This window comes from Dasypus novemcinctus, chromosome 12 (assembly GCF_030445035.2).
Source record: "Dasypus novemcinctus isolate mDasNov1 chromosome 12, mDasNov1.1.hap2, whole genome shotgun sequence".
Taxonomy (NCBI): Eukaryota; Metazoa; Chordata; class Mammalia; order Cingulata; family Dasypodidae; genus Dasypus; species Dasypus novemcinctus.
The window spans coordinates 44,531,061-44,545,383 of NC_080684.1; positions in this window are offsets into that span (position 1 = coordinate 44,531,061).

Genomic DNA, 14,323 nt, shown 5'->3' on the forward strand with positions numbered 1-14,323 from the left:
CACAAGTGATTGGTGATTTCTAACACATGTAGAAGGGAGAGAGGCAACATGTGTGCTAAATAATTGCTAAATCTGGATCAGTGTTTTATTTCTTCGAAGTGGGAATGGTTTCTCCCTGACTCATGATTTTTTCCACTTTTCATTTCTTGACAAATGGGATATGGCTATGATTTGCTCTAAGTGTAGTTAGCAAAGATCAAAGCTACCAGGTATTCCCAGCAAACTCCTGACCTTAGTTTCGTTGTGACTGAACTTTAACCACCTGAACTCAACAGCCAGAGATCAACAAAAACAATATATTCAAGAAGTTGAGGAGGGGAGTTGGATCACAAAATGGCACCTAGAAACAACATTTGCCTGTGCTCCATGTGTCTTGGAAGTCAGCTTTATAGTCAATAAAAATATTTTTTGATGTTGAAAACCACTGTAGAATCAGTGTATTGTAGTAAAAATTGGGACAAGAATAAACTGTGCAGTATTCTTTTTGTGTTTGATTCAAAAGCAATTGTCATCCAAATTCAATTTCAAAATTATTATTTTTGTTGAAAGAATACTAAATAAGAAAGGAGGGGTCACAGCTTGAGTTTCTGATATAGTGCCAGATTTACCCGGCAGAGTGTAGACATGACATTTGGAAATGTTCTTGTTTACTTGTCTACCTAGAAAACTGTCCTCTGGAAACTAATGGCAAAGGGGCCATACAGTCCTCAGTCATTTTTTGATGGCAATATTTATGGTCCCAGTAAAGATTCATATCCAAGATTCTAAAGTAACTAGAGCTATGTAGGAATAGAAAAGATTAATTTGTCTTTTAACTTTATTCAGAAATTTTTTTTCTTTTTCCGTCTCATTCTTGACATGTCTTTGATTCTCTGAATTTCTTGTTTTATGGTAATTTCAGGCAATTTACTATCAGCCAAAACGTTTTCCATACTTAGCATATGTATTTCTGTTCTTCCAAAACTCTACTTGAAATGTGTAATTATATCTCATTGACACTCTAAGGAGGCAATGCACTCCTGTCCTGACATTCCTTAAATATTTTTAGCTTCTTTCTTGTGCTCCTGATCTTCCCTGCCCTCCTCCCATCCCAACACTTTGCTTTCTCAATTAAGTCTAATATACTGTAAACTTACTACCTTAGGGAAATGGTTTTTAAATGTTAGTGTACATCAGAGTAACTACAAGTGCCTGTTAAGAGACAGATTGCTTGGCCACACACCTAGAGTTTCTGATCCCATATGCCTGGATGTACCTGGAAATATGCATCTGAAATGAGTTCCCAGGTGATGCTGCCGCTTCTTCTCCAGGAACCACACTTTGGGAAACACTGTCTTAGAGACTCATTGCAGTGCTGAACAGCTATTAGTATGAGTGGGCTGGAGAAACTCCCTCAGGTGTGTTGGGGGCATAGCCCACCAGAACAGTGCTCCTCCAGCTTGAATGTGCATCACCTGAGGAATCTTGCTAAAATACAGATTCTAGTTCAGTACATTCTGGATGGGCTCTAGATTCTGTGTTTCTAACAAGATCTCACATGATATCCATGTTTCTGGTCCACAGAGAGAACACTGCATGTATTAGTCATGGTTCTCTAGGGGAACAGAACTGATAGGAGATATCTATAAATAGTATGAGATTTTATAAAATCATCTCATGTGACTGTGGGGGTGCACAAGTCCAAATTCCGTAGGGCAGGCTGCAAACCAGGAGCTCAATGAAGGTCCTTGAAGAGTTCCCCAGGAGATGCTGGCTGTCCAAATTTGAGATGAGAATTTTCTCTCTGACTGCTGTAATCACTTCCCCTTTTAAGACCTTCAACTAATTGGATAGATGTCACTCACTGCTGACAGCAGTCTCCTCAGTTGACTGTAGATGTAAGCAGCCGTCTATGCAATCAACTTACTGATGATTAAAGTCCATGAAATGCCCTTGTATTACAATTAGCCCAGTGCTTGCTTGACCGAACAACTGGGCAACATTACTTGGCCGAGTTGACACATTAGCCTAACCATCACACTGTATAACAATGAAATTGAATAATAATCTGTAAAGATCATTATAAGCCTAAAACCAGCAATTTGGGGAATTATGGTAAAAAAGAAGAACTATGGTTAAAAAAAAAGAACTGCATTTAAGTTAGCAATATGAGCAGGATTGAGAAATGACAAGTGGTGCTGGAATTAAGTGATGTATTTACAGGAGTTGTACAATAATGGTGTTGCCATCTTGCACACTAAATGCTTTTTAATGTATAACGTTCCTTGTTATGAAATGTGTTATGTATGATGTACATGAAGGCCATGAAAAAGATACAGAAAAAAACAAACAACAAATATAGCTCTATTTGGAAAACTACTTTAACCCAGTATCAGAAAAAGGAGGTGAAATGCCCATTATTTTTGAGTAGTTGAGAGGCTTACTAACTCTTAAGCCTCTATTACTAAAACAAAAGTATTCCCACCACACATGAGGCTTTCCCTGATTCCTGAAATACTACTAGAGATCTTTGCATTATGGAATATTAACATGCAGATGCTGCTGGAATGATCATTGTTATTACTTGATTTGTGGTCTGAACCAGATGCCATACCAGAAGTGGACAGATGTGGGGTGCTCTTAGAAAATGCATGTCTTGTCCCTGTCCTTATAGATACAGATATAATACATTTGATGGGTAATGAATCTATATTTAAAAAACCTTCCTGAGTGATTCTTATGTGCAGCCCCAGTTGAGAACTACTGCCTTAGTGGGACTTAGAGAACAAGATCTTTTCCATTTATCAGTCTGCTGAGAATAGCATTGGATAGAATGAGGCCAAGTGGAGCAGAAGGCAGGGGAAAGAACATGCGATATTGAATCAGAAGGCTTTGATTTCAGCCTTAGTTCTTTCCACTAGAGCAGGGGTTCTTAATCTCTTTTGTTCCACGTACCCCTTTGCCAGTCAGGTGAAAATCATGGACCCCTTCTCAGATAGTTTTATGACACGCAACATCAGCATGCCTTTAAATCAAATTTTAGGATTATTCAAAATTATGTTTTACCACTTTCCCATAATTTCAATACCTAGTAACCCAATATGGTTCAACATCTCTTCAAACATTCATTTTTGGTAAACATTTAGAAATTCAAGTTTTCCTGCAGAGTCATAAAACCATCTCCACCATCCTTACCAAACTTTTTGTAGGCAGTTATCCACTGCACTCAGAACATGATACATCAAAACAAAAATCACACTAAGTCCACACTGTACTGTATATTATTTAATAAATATATCACACCCACACCAACACATCCCCACAAGAATGTTTTTAAAAGTATAAAATAAAATGAAAAGGAAACCGGTTATAGATATTGAAAGTTATTAAAATAGAAAACATGTGCTATTATGCTATACATATATGCCTCTTTCTTAATACATTAAATTATAACCCAATACATCAAAAATATAGGAAAGTTAAAGTTAAATTTTATTTTTTAAAGATGTGTGAATGTGAAGACTGTTGTTGTATATCTTGAATAAGAACATTAAACTGTGGTGTAGTATTTGACGAGGCAACATGCATATCATGTTGGGCATCTAACTGAGTTGATTTTTTTCAATTCAAGCTCATGGACCCCCTGAAGACTTTCCGTGGATCCTGGTTAAGAACCCTGGACCTAGAGTATGATCTTGGGTAAAATATCTAAACCTCATTTTCAACATCAGTAAAATGGATATTAATAATTATACATTTCTCACAAGGTTATTACCAGGGTTGAGAAATTATATAAAAGCACCTCATAAATTCAAAGCACTTCATAAAAATCATTATTTTAATCATAGAGTTATACAGCACTGAAGTCTACAGTGGCTGAGAAGACAAATTATGCCATTAGATTTTTTTCTGTGAGTTATGTTTAGCATGAAGAAATGAAAAGAGAATAGGGATTATTTGGCAACTTCAGAACTACTGACATTTTTTATTGGACAATTCTTTGTTATGAGAAGCAGGGAGGGAGCCCTGTACATTGGAGGATTTTTAGCAAGATTCCTGGCTTTTACACAGTAGAAGCCATATCCCCTACCCCTCAGCTGAGAAAACCAAAAATGTTTCCAGACATTACCAAATGTCCACTGGGAGACAAAATTTCCTGTCCCCTCCCCGCATTGAGAATCACTGCTGTAAAAGCAGTTATCAGCTTTTGGTTAAGAGATAAAAACAAATTATCATGAGTACCTGTTTTCTAACTCTATTCCACAAAACAATAGAAAACACTCTTCAAGAGTGTTTAGGAAGGAACTAATGGCCAAATATTCAGCCCTTCAAATAGTTTATAATGTGTAGCTCTGAACAACTTTAATTGACAGGTAATGTCTCAGGAAATCCCTTCCTACTCCTTTTTTCTTGTTCCTTGTAGAGCTCAGAGAAGAGAACATCCCATATTTGATGACGATAAAAGGAACTAATTTTTGTTGAGTACCTGTTATGTTCAGATTCTCTAGATGTTTATATCACTTCATCCTCATATAACCCTGCAGGGCAGACAGTTCAATTTCAAAGATGAAGAAGCTGAAACTCACGGTATGCAGAAACTCCCAGTACCAAACAGCATATGGCAGAGCAAGTTTCAGCTCTAGGTATCTCTTCATCTATAGACTGCACTCTTGCCACCACGCCACTTCTCACTAGTGGTCTTGATTATCTCTGAAGCCATAAGTTGCTCTCCAATTCTCTAGGATCTCAGAAAAGTGCTTCTTTCTTTCTTTTTTTTTTAATTAGAGAAGTTGTGAGTTTCCAAAACAATCATGCATATACAGGATTCCCATACATCACCCCACCACAACACCTTGCATTGTTGTCCAACATTTATTTCAAATGATGGAAGAACATTATCAAAATATTACTGCTAACCAAAGTCCATATCTTATATTTGGTGTATTTTCCCATAAACCACCCTATTAACAACATCATGCACTAGTTTTGCATATTTGTTACAGTGCACTGAGAGATTGTTCTCATATTTGTCCTGTTAGCCACCGTCTATCATCCACCACAGAGTTCACTGTTATACAGTCCCATGCCTTGTCAATCCATCCAAAGTGAACACTCAGTGGCTCTCACATTCATCACAGAGTTGTGCCATCATCACCTCAGTCAATGTCAGAACATTTTCACAACTCCAAAAGGAAAAAATCCCATGCCCATTTTGCCCCCCTATTGTTGACCCCTATAAATGATATAGTATCTTATTTGCCATTACTGCAAAAATATTATAATATTACTGATAACTCTAGTCCATAAGTTATAATAGTTGTATTTTCTCCATGTATCACCATATTCTTAACACCTTATAATAGAACATTTAAAAATTTATACTATTAGCCACAATTTTCATCTATCACTGAAATCACTTTGTTATACAATCTTAGATAATCTTCTAGCTTTCTTTCAATTGCCATTTATGTCACTAGACTACCCCTTTCAACTACAATCACATTCTTAAATCAGCATGTTAGTTATACTCACTATAATGTGTTACCATCAATTGTATCCATTTCCAAACACTTACAATCTATCTTATTAAAATCCTATATAAATAGAGCATCAGCTCCCCCTTCTCAACCCACATTATAACTCCTAGTAAACTATACTTTAAATTTAATTTTTATTGTGTAACATACATAAAACATAAAATTTCTCATTTTAGCCACTTTCAAATATACAATTCAGGGGTATCGATTATATTCAGATTGTTGAATTATCACCATCATCACTCATTACCAAACTTTTTCCATCACCCCAAACAGAAACTCATTATCCATTAAGCTAAGTGGCTACACAGTAGCAATGATGGTAACTATAATAATAATATCTGCAGCATCCCTCCATTAAGGCTGGGTGCAGCTTCCTGTGTGCTCCCAGAGTATCTTGCCTGCATGTTGCACCCAACATACTATTTATTTATTTATTTATTTTACACTTTAAAAAATTAAAGTTAATAGATCACAAAGAACATTACATTAAAAACATAAAAAAATACATAAAAAACATAAGAGGCTCCCATATACCCCACTACCCACCCCCCCGCCCCATCATATTTGTAAATTGTATTTTTTGGAAGATATACACATCACACACAAAAAATGTTACATTAAAAAATATAAGAGGTTCCCGTATGCCACCCACCACCCACCCCAACAACCTCCCTAATCATTGTGGCACACTCATAGCACTTGATGAACACATTTTGGAGCACTGCTGCACCACATAGATTATTATTTACCCTGTAGTTTACACTCTTCCCCAGTACATTCAGTAGGTTATGGCAGGATATTTAAAGTCCAGCATCTGACAGTGCAATATCATTTAGGACAACTCAAAGTCCCAAAAATGCCCCAAAATCACATCTCTTCTTCCTCTCCCTGCCCTCAGCAACTACTGTGGTCACTTTCTCCACATCATTGCTACATTTTCTTCTATTACTAATCACAACAGTTTTATAGTAGAATATCAGTAAATCCACTCTAATCCATATTTTACTCCTCCATTCTGTGGACCCTGGGATGGTAATGTCCACTCCACCTCTAGATAAGGAAGTGACTTAGATTCCACATGGATGATGGATGCAATTCCTCTGCTTGCCATTGTTGGCACTCTTGGTTCCCTGGTGTGGTATTTGACCAACTTCACCTTCCTGTTAGTTGACCTGGTTAAGTCCAATGAACCAGAGAGTAGGAGTTGAAACTGCTGAGGCTCAGGGCCCAGCAGGCACATGGGCAGTCCAGAAATTCAAGTCCCTTGAGTATGCACCAACCCTAGCACCAACCACAGGTTCAGTAAAAGTGACAGGAGGGGCATGTGTAGGAAGGCCACTTCTGAGTCCAGCTCCGTCACACTCAGGAGCACAGATTTCAAAGTAGAGTCCTCTGCCATGGCACAGAACTCCAAATCCATCTGCCATGACCATATACCCTGTGGATCTCCATAGCCTTCAGGAGAACCAACGCCTATGGGTGTATCTACTTTGGCTCTCTCTGGGATCCTGCTGAGGTGTGCGTAAGCATGACTCCTCTGATGACCTCCCAACTCTTTTTGGAAGACTCTTAGCCATATAAACTCATTTGTCTTTGCCATTTCCCCTTTTCATTCAAGGACAAAAAGCAGTTTTAACACTTGACCCAATATATAGGCTGAAATATTCTGCTGGTCTGAGTTGACCCTTTTATTCAAGGCCTCTTTCTAGTTGCATCCCCAGTTAGTGATTGGTAGTAATCCCTCAGTGCTAGGGAGGCTCATCCCCTGGAGTCAGGTCCCTTGCTGCGGGGGAAGGTAATGCATTTACATGCTAAGTTTGGCTTAGAGAGTGGCCACGTTTGAGCAACGTGGAGGCTTTCAGGAGGTAACTCTTAGGCATCCTGCAACTCTAGACCTAGGTCATATTTCAGGCACACAGGTTCATAAGCATAGTCATCAGTATCAAGGGCTCATTATTGGACCATCCTTCCTTGTTGGTCTTTGCTATTGCACTTGGGGGATTATTGTTATTCCATTGGGGAATGAGACAGAGCTCCCCTGGGTAGGAACTCATCACTCCCTCAGTTGATGTTTGTAACTGTAACTGCTATAAAATACCCAACATATATCAGAATATTTTTATGTCTCCTATGTACATGCCCTGGAGAACTCCCCCCACTCATGAGCCCCCCATCAATAAGACCCCACACCAGTGTTCATTCCCTGCCATAGTTGAACCTTTCTGTGGACCAACACTTCTTAAAAAATGAAGCCTAATATATTGCCAAATTCAATTAATAGGAAATTGAAATATAGTGATGGGTTTAAAGTTTAGAACTAGATTACATAATAATTTAGAAATACTAAAGTAAAGTAAAAATAAATTAGTACATTTAAAAAATGAAAAATATTATAAAGCTTTGTTTCAAACATTTTGCCTTTCATCACTGTAACAGGTGGTGCCCTGTATGTATAGTGGCAAGGCACTTTCTTTCATTTCTTCCTCAGTGTCTTCATCCTTTCTTTTTTCTTTTTTTCCTAATTTTTAATTTTGTCTTCAAAAGACTCCTGGATCACAGTAATTCACATATGCAATATAGGGAACTCCTATATATCAAACCCTTTTCCCCTTTCCCCAGCAATGATCTTTTTACATGTTCATGTTATATTTGTTGCAGCTGATGTACAGAATTTGAAACATAGCTATCAAACTTGGTTCCATTTTGGTTTACATTATTGTTTATATTTTAGACTGTACAAATTTCTAAATTTTTAGCTTCCTTGTGTTTTACATTATGGTTTACATTTTAGCTTATAGACTTTTGTACAATTTTGGTGTAAGTTGCATGATCTTACCACAAGATCTTGAAGATGTCTCTCTATATTTTCTTCTAGGACTTTTATGGTTGACTCTTTTATATTTAGGTCCTTGATCCATTTTGAGTTAATTTTTCTTTAAAGTGTGAGATGAGGGTCCTTTTTCTTTCTTTTGGTTATGGATATCCAGTTTCCGAAAACCATTTGTTGAACAGTCACTTCAACCCCAGCTCGTTGTCTTTGACAGCCATCAAAAATCATGTGACCATAGAAGGGTGAAGGTCTATTTCTGAGCTCTAAGTCTGATTCCATTAGAACGTTTATCTTTATGCCAATATCATACTCGTTTTCACCATTCTAGCTAAGTAATATGCTTTGCAGTCTGGAAGTGAGAGTCCTCCAACTTTAAAAGTCTTCCTTATAAAGATATTTTGACTATTTGGAGTCCCTTATCATTCCAAATAAATTTGATAACTTGCTTTTCAATTTCTGCAAAAAAAAAACTGTTGGAATTTTTATTGGGATTGTGTTGAGTAGTAAATCTTTTGAGTAAAACTGACATTTTAATGATATTTATTCTTCCAATCCACAAATGCAGAATAACCATTCATTCAGGTATCTTTGATTTCTTTTTTTTAAAATTTATTTTATTTATTTCCTTCCCATTTCCCTCCCACCCCAGTTGTCTGTTCTCTGTGTCCATTTGCTGCGTGTTCTTCTTTTAGTCCACTTCTGTTGTTGTCAGCAGCATGGGAATCTGTTTCTTTTTCTTGCATCATCTTGCTGCGTCAGCTCTCCGTGTGTGTGGTGTCATGTTACAGGTCCTTTATGTCCTTGGTTAAGTTTATTTCTATTTTATTCTTTTAATCATTGGATGTGAATGTTTTTTTTCCTGACTTCCTCCTCAAATTGCTCATTAGTAGTGTATAGAAACACTACTGATTTACTGATTTTTGCATATTGATTTTGTATCCTGCCACTTTGCTGAACTCGTCATTAGCTCTAGTAGCTTTGCTGTGGATTTCTCAGGATTTCTAGGTATAGGATTGTATTAGTCAGCCAAAAGGGGTGCTCATGCAAAGTACCAGAAATCGGTTGGCTTTTATAAAGGGTATTTATTTGGAGTAGAAGTTTGTAGTCACAAGGTCCTAAAAGTCTAACTCAAGGTACCATAAGAAATACTTTTTCACCTAAAGTCATTTGCCACATATTGATGTCTGCAAGGGTCCAGTCTTCCCTCTTGCTCCTAAGGCTCCATGATCCCAGCTTCTTTTGATCTCTCCTGTAGGCTGGCATAAGGCTTATCTCTCAGGGTATCTCAGCTGCTCTGTTCTTGTCACAAGGTCAACTGTAGACTGTCAGGCTCATCTTTCTTCCTGGGCCTCTGCCATGTCTAAGAAGCTGTCTCTCTTCCTCTGTGTTCTTCTCTCTGTATCTGTTCTCTGTGTTCTTGATTGAGCATTCATTTATATAGCCCACAAAGGGGACAGGGACTCAACCCTGCACATTCTAATGATGTGGTCAAATCAAAGCCCTAATCTTAACATAATTTAATCAAAGGCATCTCAGCTAAATCTTATGTAATCAAAGGGAGTCATGCCAAGAGGAGTAGACCATGTACAAACATAATCTCTCTTTTTTGGATTCATAAATAATATCGAACTGCTACAAAGATCATATCATCAGCAAATAGTGAGAGTTTTGTTTTCACTTTTTCCTTTCTTATTTGGGTGACTTTTATTTCTTTTTCTTGCCTAATTGCTCTAGCTAGAACTTCTAGCATAATGTTGAATAACATTGGTGACAGTGGGCATCCTTGAAGTGTTCCTAATCTCAGCAGAAACTTTTAAGTCTTTCACCTTTGAATACAATATTACCTGTGAGTTTTTCATATATGCACTTTAAGATGTTGAGAAAGTTTCTTTCTATTTCTATTTTTCAGAGTGTTTTTTTATCAAGAAAGGATGCTGTATTTTGTCAGATGCCTTTTCTAGATTAATTGAGATAATCATGTGATTTTTCTTCTTTGATTTATTAATGTGGTGTATTACACTGATTGATTTTCTTGTGCTGTACCGCCCATGTATACCTGGGATAAAACCCACTTCATCATGATGAATAAATCTTTTAATGTGCTGTTGGATTTGATTAGGGAATATTTTTTTGAGGAATTTTACATCTATATTCATTAGGAAAATGGGTCTGTAATTTTCTTTTTTCATAGTATCTTCATGTGCCTTTGTTATTAAGATGATGTTGGTTTCATAGACTGAATCTGATAGTGTTTTCTCCTGTTCAATTTTTTTGAAGAGTCTGAGTAAGATTAGATTGGTATTAAATCTTCTTTGAATGATTGCTAGAATTCACCTGTGAAGCCATCTATTCCTGGGCTTTTCTTTCTTGGGAGGTTTTCAATGACTGATTCAATCTCTTTACTTGTGATTGATTTGTTAATGTCTTCTATTTTTTTCTAGAGTCACTGTAGGTAGTTCAAGAAACACTGTAGGTGTTTCTAGGAAATTGTCCATTTCAGCCAGGTTGTCTAATTTGTTGGCATATAGTTGTTTATAGCATCCTCTTATGATCACTTTTATCTCTGTGGGGTCAGCAGTAAGATTTCTGAGTTTATGTATTTGCATCTTCTCTCTTTTTTCTTTGTTGGTCTAACTAAGCCTTTGTCAATTTTGTTGATTTCTTGAAGAACCAGCTTTTTGTTTTGTAGATTCTCTCTATTGCTTTATTTTTCTCCATTTCATTTATTTTGACTCTAATCTTTGTTATTTCTTTCCTTCTTGCTATGGGATTACTTTGCTATTCTTTTTCTAGTACTTCCAAATGTGCAGTTAGATCTTTGATTTTAGCTTTTTCTTCTTTTTTAATGTAAGCACTGAGGGCTATAAAGTTCCTTGCTGCATCCCATAAGTTTTGATATGTTATGTTCTGATTCTCATTCATCTTGAAATATTCACTGATTTCTCTTGAAATTACTTTTCAAGAAATTATTTCTTGAATAATGCGTGATTATTTAAGAATGTGCTGTTTAATCTGCATATCTTTGTGAATTTTCCTCTTTTCTGATTTTTTCTATTGATTTCCAGGCTCATTCTATTGTGATAAGAGAAAGTTCTTTGTAGAATTTAAGTCTTTTAAAAATTTTGGAGACCTATTCTGTAAACCAACATATGGTCTATCCTGGAGAGAGATCCATGCATGCTTGAGAAGAATGTATCTACTGCTGTTTGGGGTGTAATATTCTATACATGTCTTTTAGGGTTAGTTTATTTTCATATTATTTATGTTCTATTTTTCCTTATTTATCCTTAGTCCAGATGTTTTATCTGATGATGAGAGTGGTGTGTTGAAGTCTCCCAACTATTATTGAAGAGATGCCTTTTTCTCTCTTCACCTTTGCAATGTTTGCTTCAGGTATTTGGGGCACTCAGATTAGGTGCATAAATATTTACTGTAGTTATTTCTTCTTGGTGAATTGTCCCTTTTATTAATATATAATAATCTTCTTTATCTCTTATAACAGTTTGACATTTAAAATCTATTTTGGAGGGGGCAAGATGGTGGCTGAGTGAGCTTGACGGTCTCTCCTGCAAAGAAGTGGCTGGGCAGCGTTGGAGGTTCTCCAGGACCAGGCTGTTTCAGGATTTTTGCAGGGCAGGAAGTGTCTGGACATCGATTTGGTGGGAAGGTAACGGAGAGGATCAGTCTATAAGATATAATTGAAACTCTATTGTAGGGAGGTGAGAGCTGCACGCTGGATGCTCCCTCCTGGGGGGGGGGGGTGGAGCCACAGAACCGGCACTGCGGTAGTGCTTTTTGGAGGCTCTGTGGTACTGGGGAATTAGGGAGCCCTGGGCGGGCTGTTAGGGGGTTGACAGGACGGGATGCTTTTGCAGACCGATTTGGGGAGACAAACGAGGGTTTCGTTGTGAAGCAGGGAATTTTTGATTGTGGACACAAGTAATAGCGCTTCTGCTTGGACCCCCGCCCCCACAAGCCCGGCTGCTGATCTGCAGCAGACTTAGATTGCTGGCAATAAAGGGATGTAATTGGGAGGCTGTTACAGGGTGTATGTGGGGGGTGGGGAAGACACGTCTGGAAGCTGATTGGGGAATATTTTGCGAAGCTTGGGAATTCCGGGTTTGGACTCTGCTGTCGGCCTTTCCGGCTGGAGCCCCCCCCCCCCCCCCCCGGGCCTGGCTTCTGCGTCATTAAATTGGCTGCAGTGTAGAGGCGCCCTCAGGTGGCCATTCCAGCGGCTCACAGGGTGGGAGCTGTCCTGAAGCCAAATTGATGATACATCCACAGAATAGACCCCAGTGAATGAGTGAATTGCGGGGTTCAGACATAAGATAGAGTTTGTGGATCTGACTTCCCCCATAGGGCTGGCACGCAGCTGCAGGGATCCCTGAAGGCTGTGTTACACTGCGGTGCTCCCAGGCTCCCTGTTGACCAGATTTGAGGTTGTCAGGTCTGAGTCCCCTAAACCCTGGTGGCCCACACCCCAGAGACTCACACGTCTTGAGTCTTCAATATCTCAGACTTTCCATCCCTGAATCCATCACTCCCTGAGGTCCATCTGAGGTCCTTGAATGCCCTAGCCCTCAATGTTTGCGTTTTTTCTTTTTTGTTTTGTTTTTATTTTCATTTTATCTTATTTTTTTTTAATGTCCTGATTGCTAACATTGCATTATCCCCTAGTCTTTTCTCCCAGCGTATCCCCCAAAGTCTTTTTTTTCTTTCAGTTATTTAGGGGTTTTTTTTTGTTGGTGTTGCTGTTGAGGTTGGTGTATGTCTTTTTTTTCTTTCCCCTACCTGTTCCCCGCCCTTTACCCACCCCCTTTTTCTTTCTTCCTTTCTTCTCTTTTTTTTTCTGTTTTTTCTCTCTCTTGTCCCTCATTTTCTTCTTATTTTATTTTATCTTAATTATACAATAGGTGCTGCAGGGAACACCTCACATTTGCTGGGTTTTCTCATCCTCCACTGCCTCATTTCTGTGTGAATTGATTTTGGCTACCTACACTATCCCCTTTCCCCTACATCTTGATATCCTCCATCATCTACTGCCTCTCCTATATTCCACCTGCCTTTCTTTGATCCACAAAGTGTCTAACTCTTAATTTCTAATACCTTTGTTTTGTTTTCTGTCTGTTATCCACTCATGAAACTACTACCTTTCTTTTCTCTTTCCCTCTCTCATGAAAATACTAGCTTTTTAATTCGTACCATATTCCTCCCATATTCAGTCGACTACCTCATTATAGGTACTATACCTACTGCTATAACTCTACACAACTTACATGAATCTAATATCCATCCTCCCAGATCTCATATTGTTGCTCTGTTAACATTTATCACCAATAATACTTTACACCTTTTCCTTGCTTACACAATTGCATTTACCTGGCCCTAATACTTTCCTTTAAAGTGAACTCAACCAGCAATAAGAAGTTAGAATAAGAAGAACAAAGTGACAAAGAGAAGATATAACACTTACGCGAAAATAACAGCTAATTAATCCCCAAGACTAGACAAAGAAGCTAAGGAACTGATTAAACCTGTCAAGATAAAATGATGACCAGACAGCAACAAAAATCTACAAACCAAACCAGTAATCAGGAAAACATGGCTGAATCCAATGAACAAACTAAAAATCAGGAAAGGGAGCAGAATTTCACACAAGAAATGAAAGATCTCAGAACATTTATCACCGACAAATTTAATGAAGTAAAGGAAGAGGTTAACAACATGAAGACAACACTTGGAGGGGAAATTGCAGACATACACAAAAAGATAACAGATATGATGGGAATGAACACCACAGTTCAAGAAATCAAAAATACACTTGCAGCAAATATCAGCAGACTAGAAGAGGCAGAGCAGAGAATTAGTGATGTGGAAGACAGTACATCGGAAATCAAACAGATAGTAGAATTGGTCGATAAAAAGATAGAAAAAATCCAGCTAGGACTTAGGGACCTGAATGATAATGCAA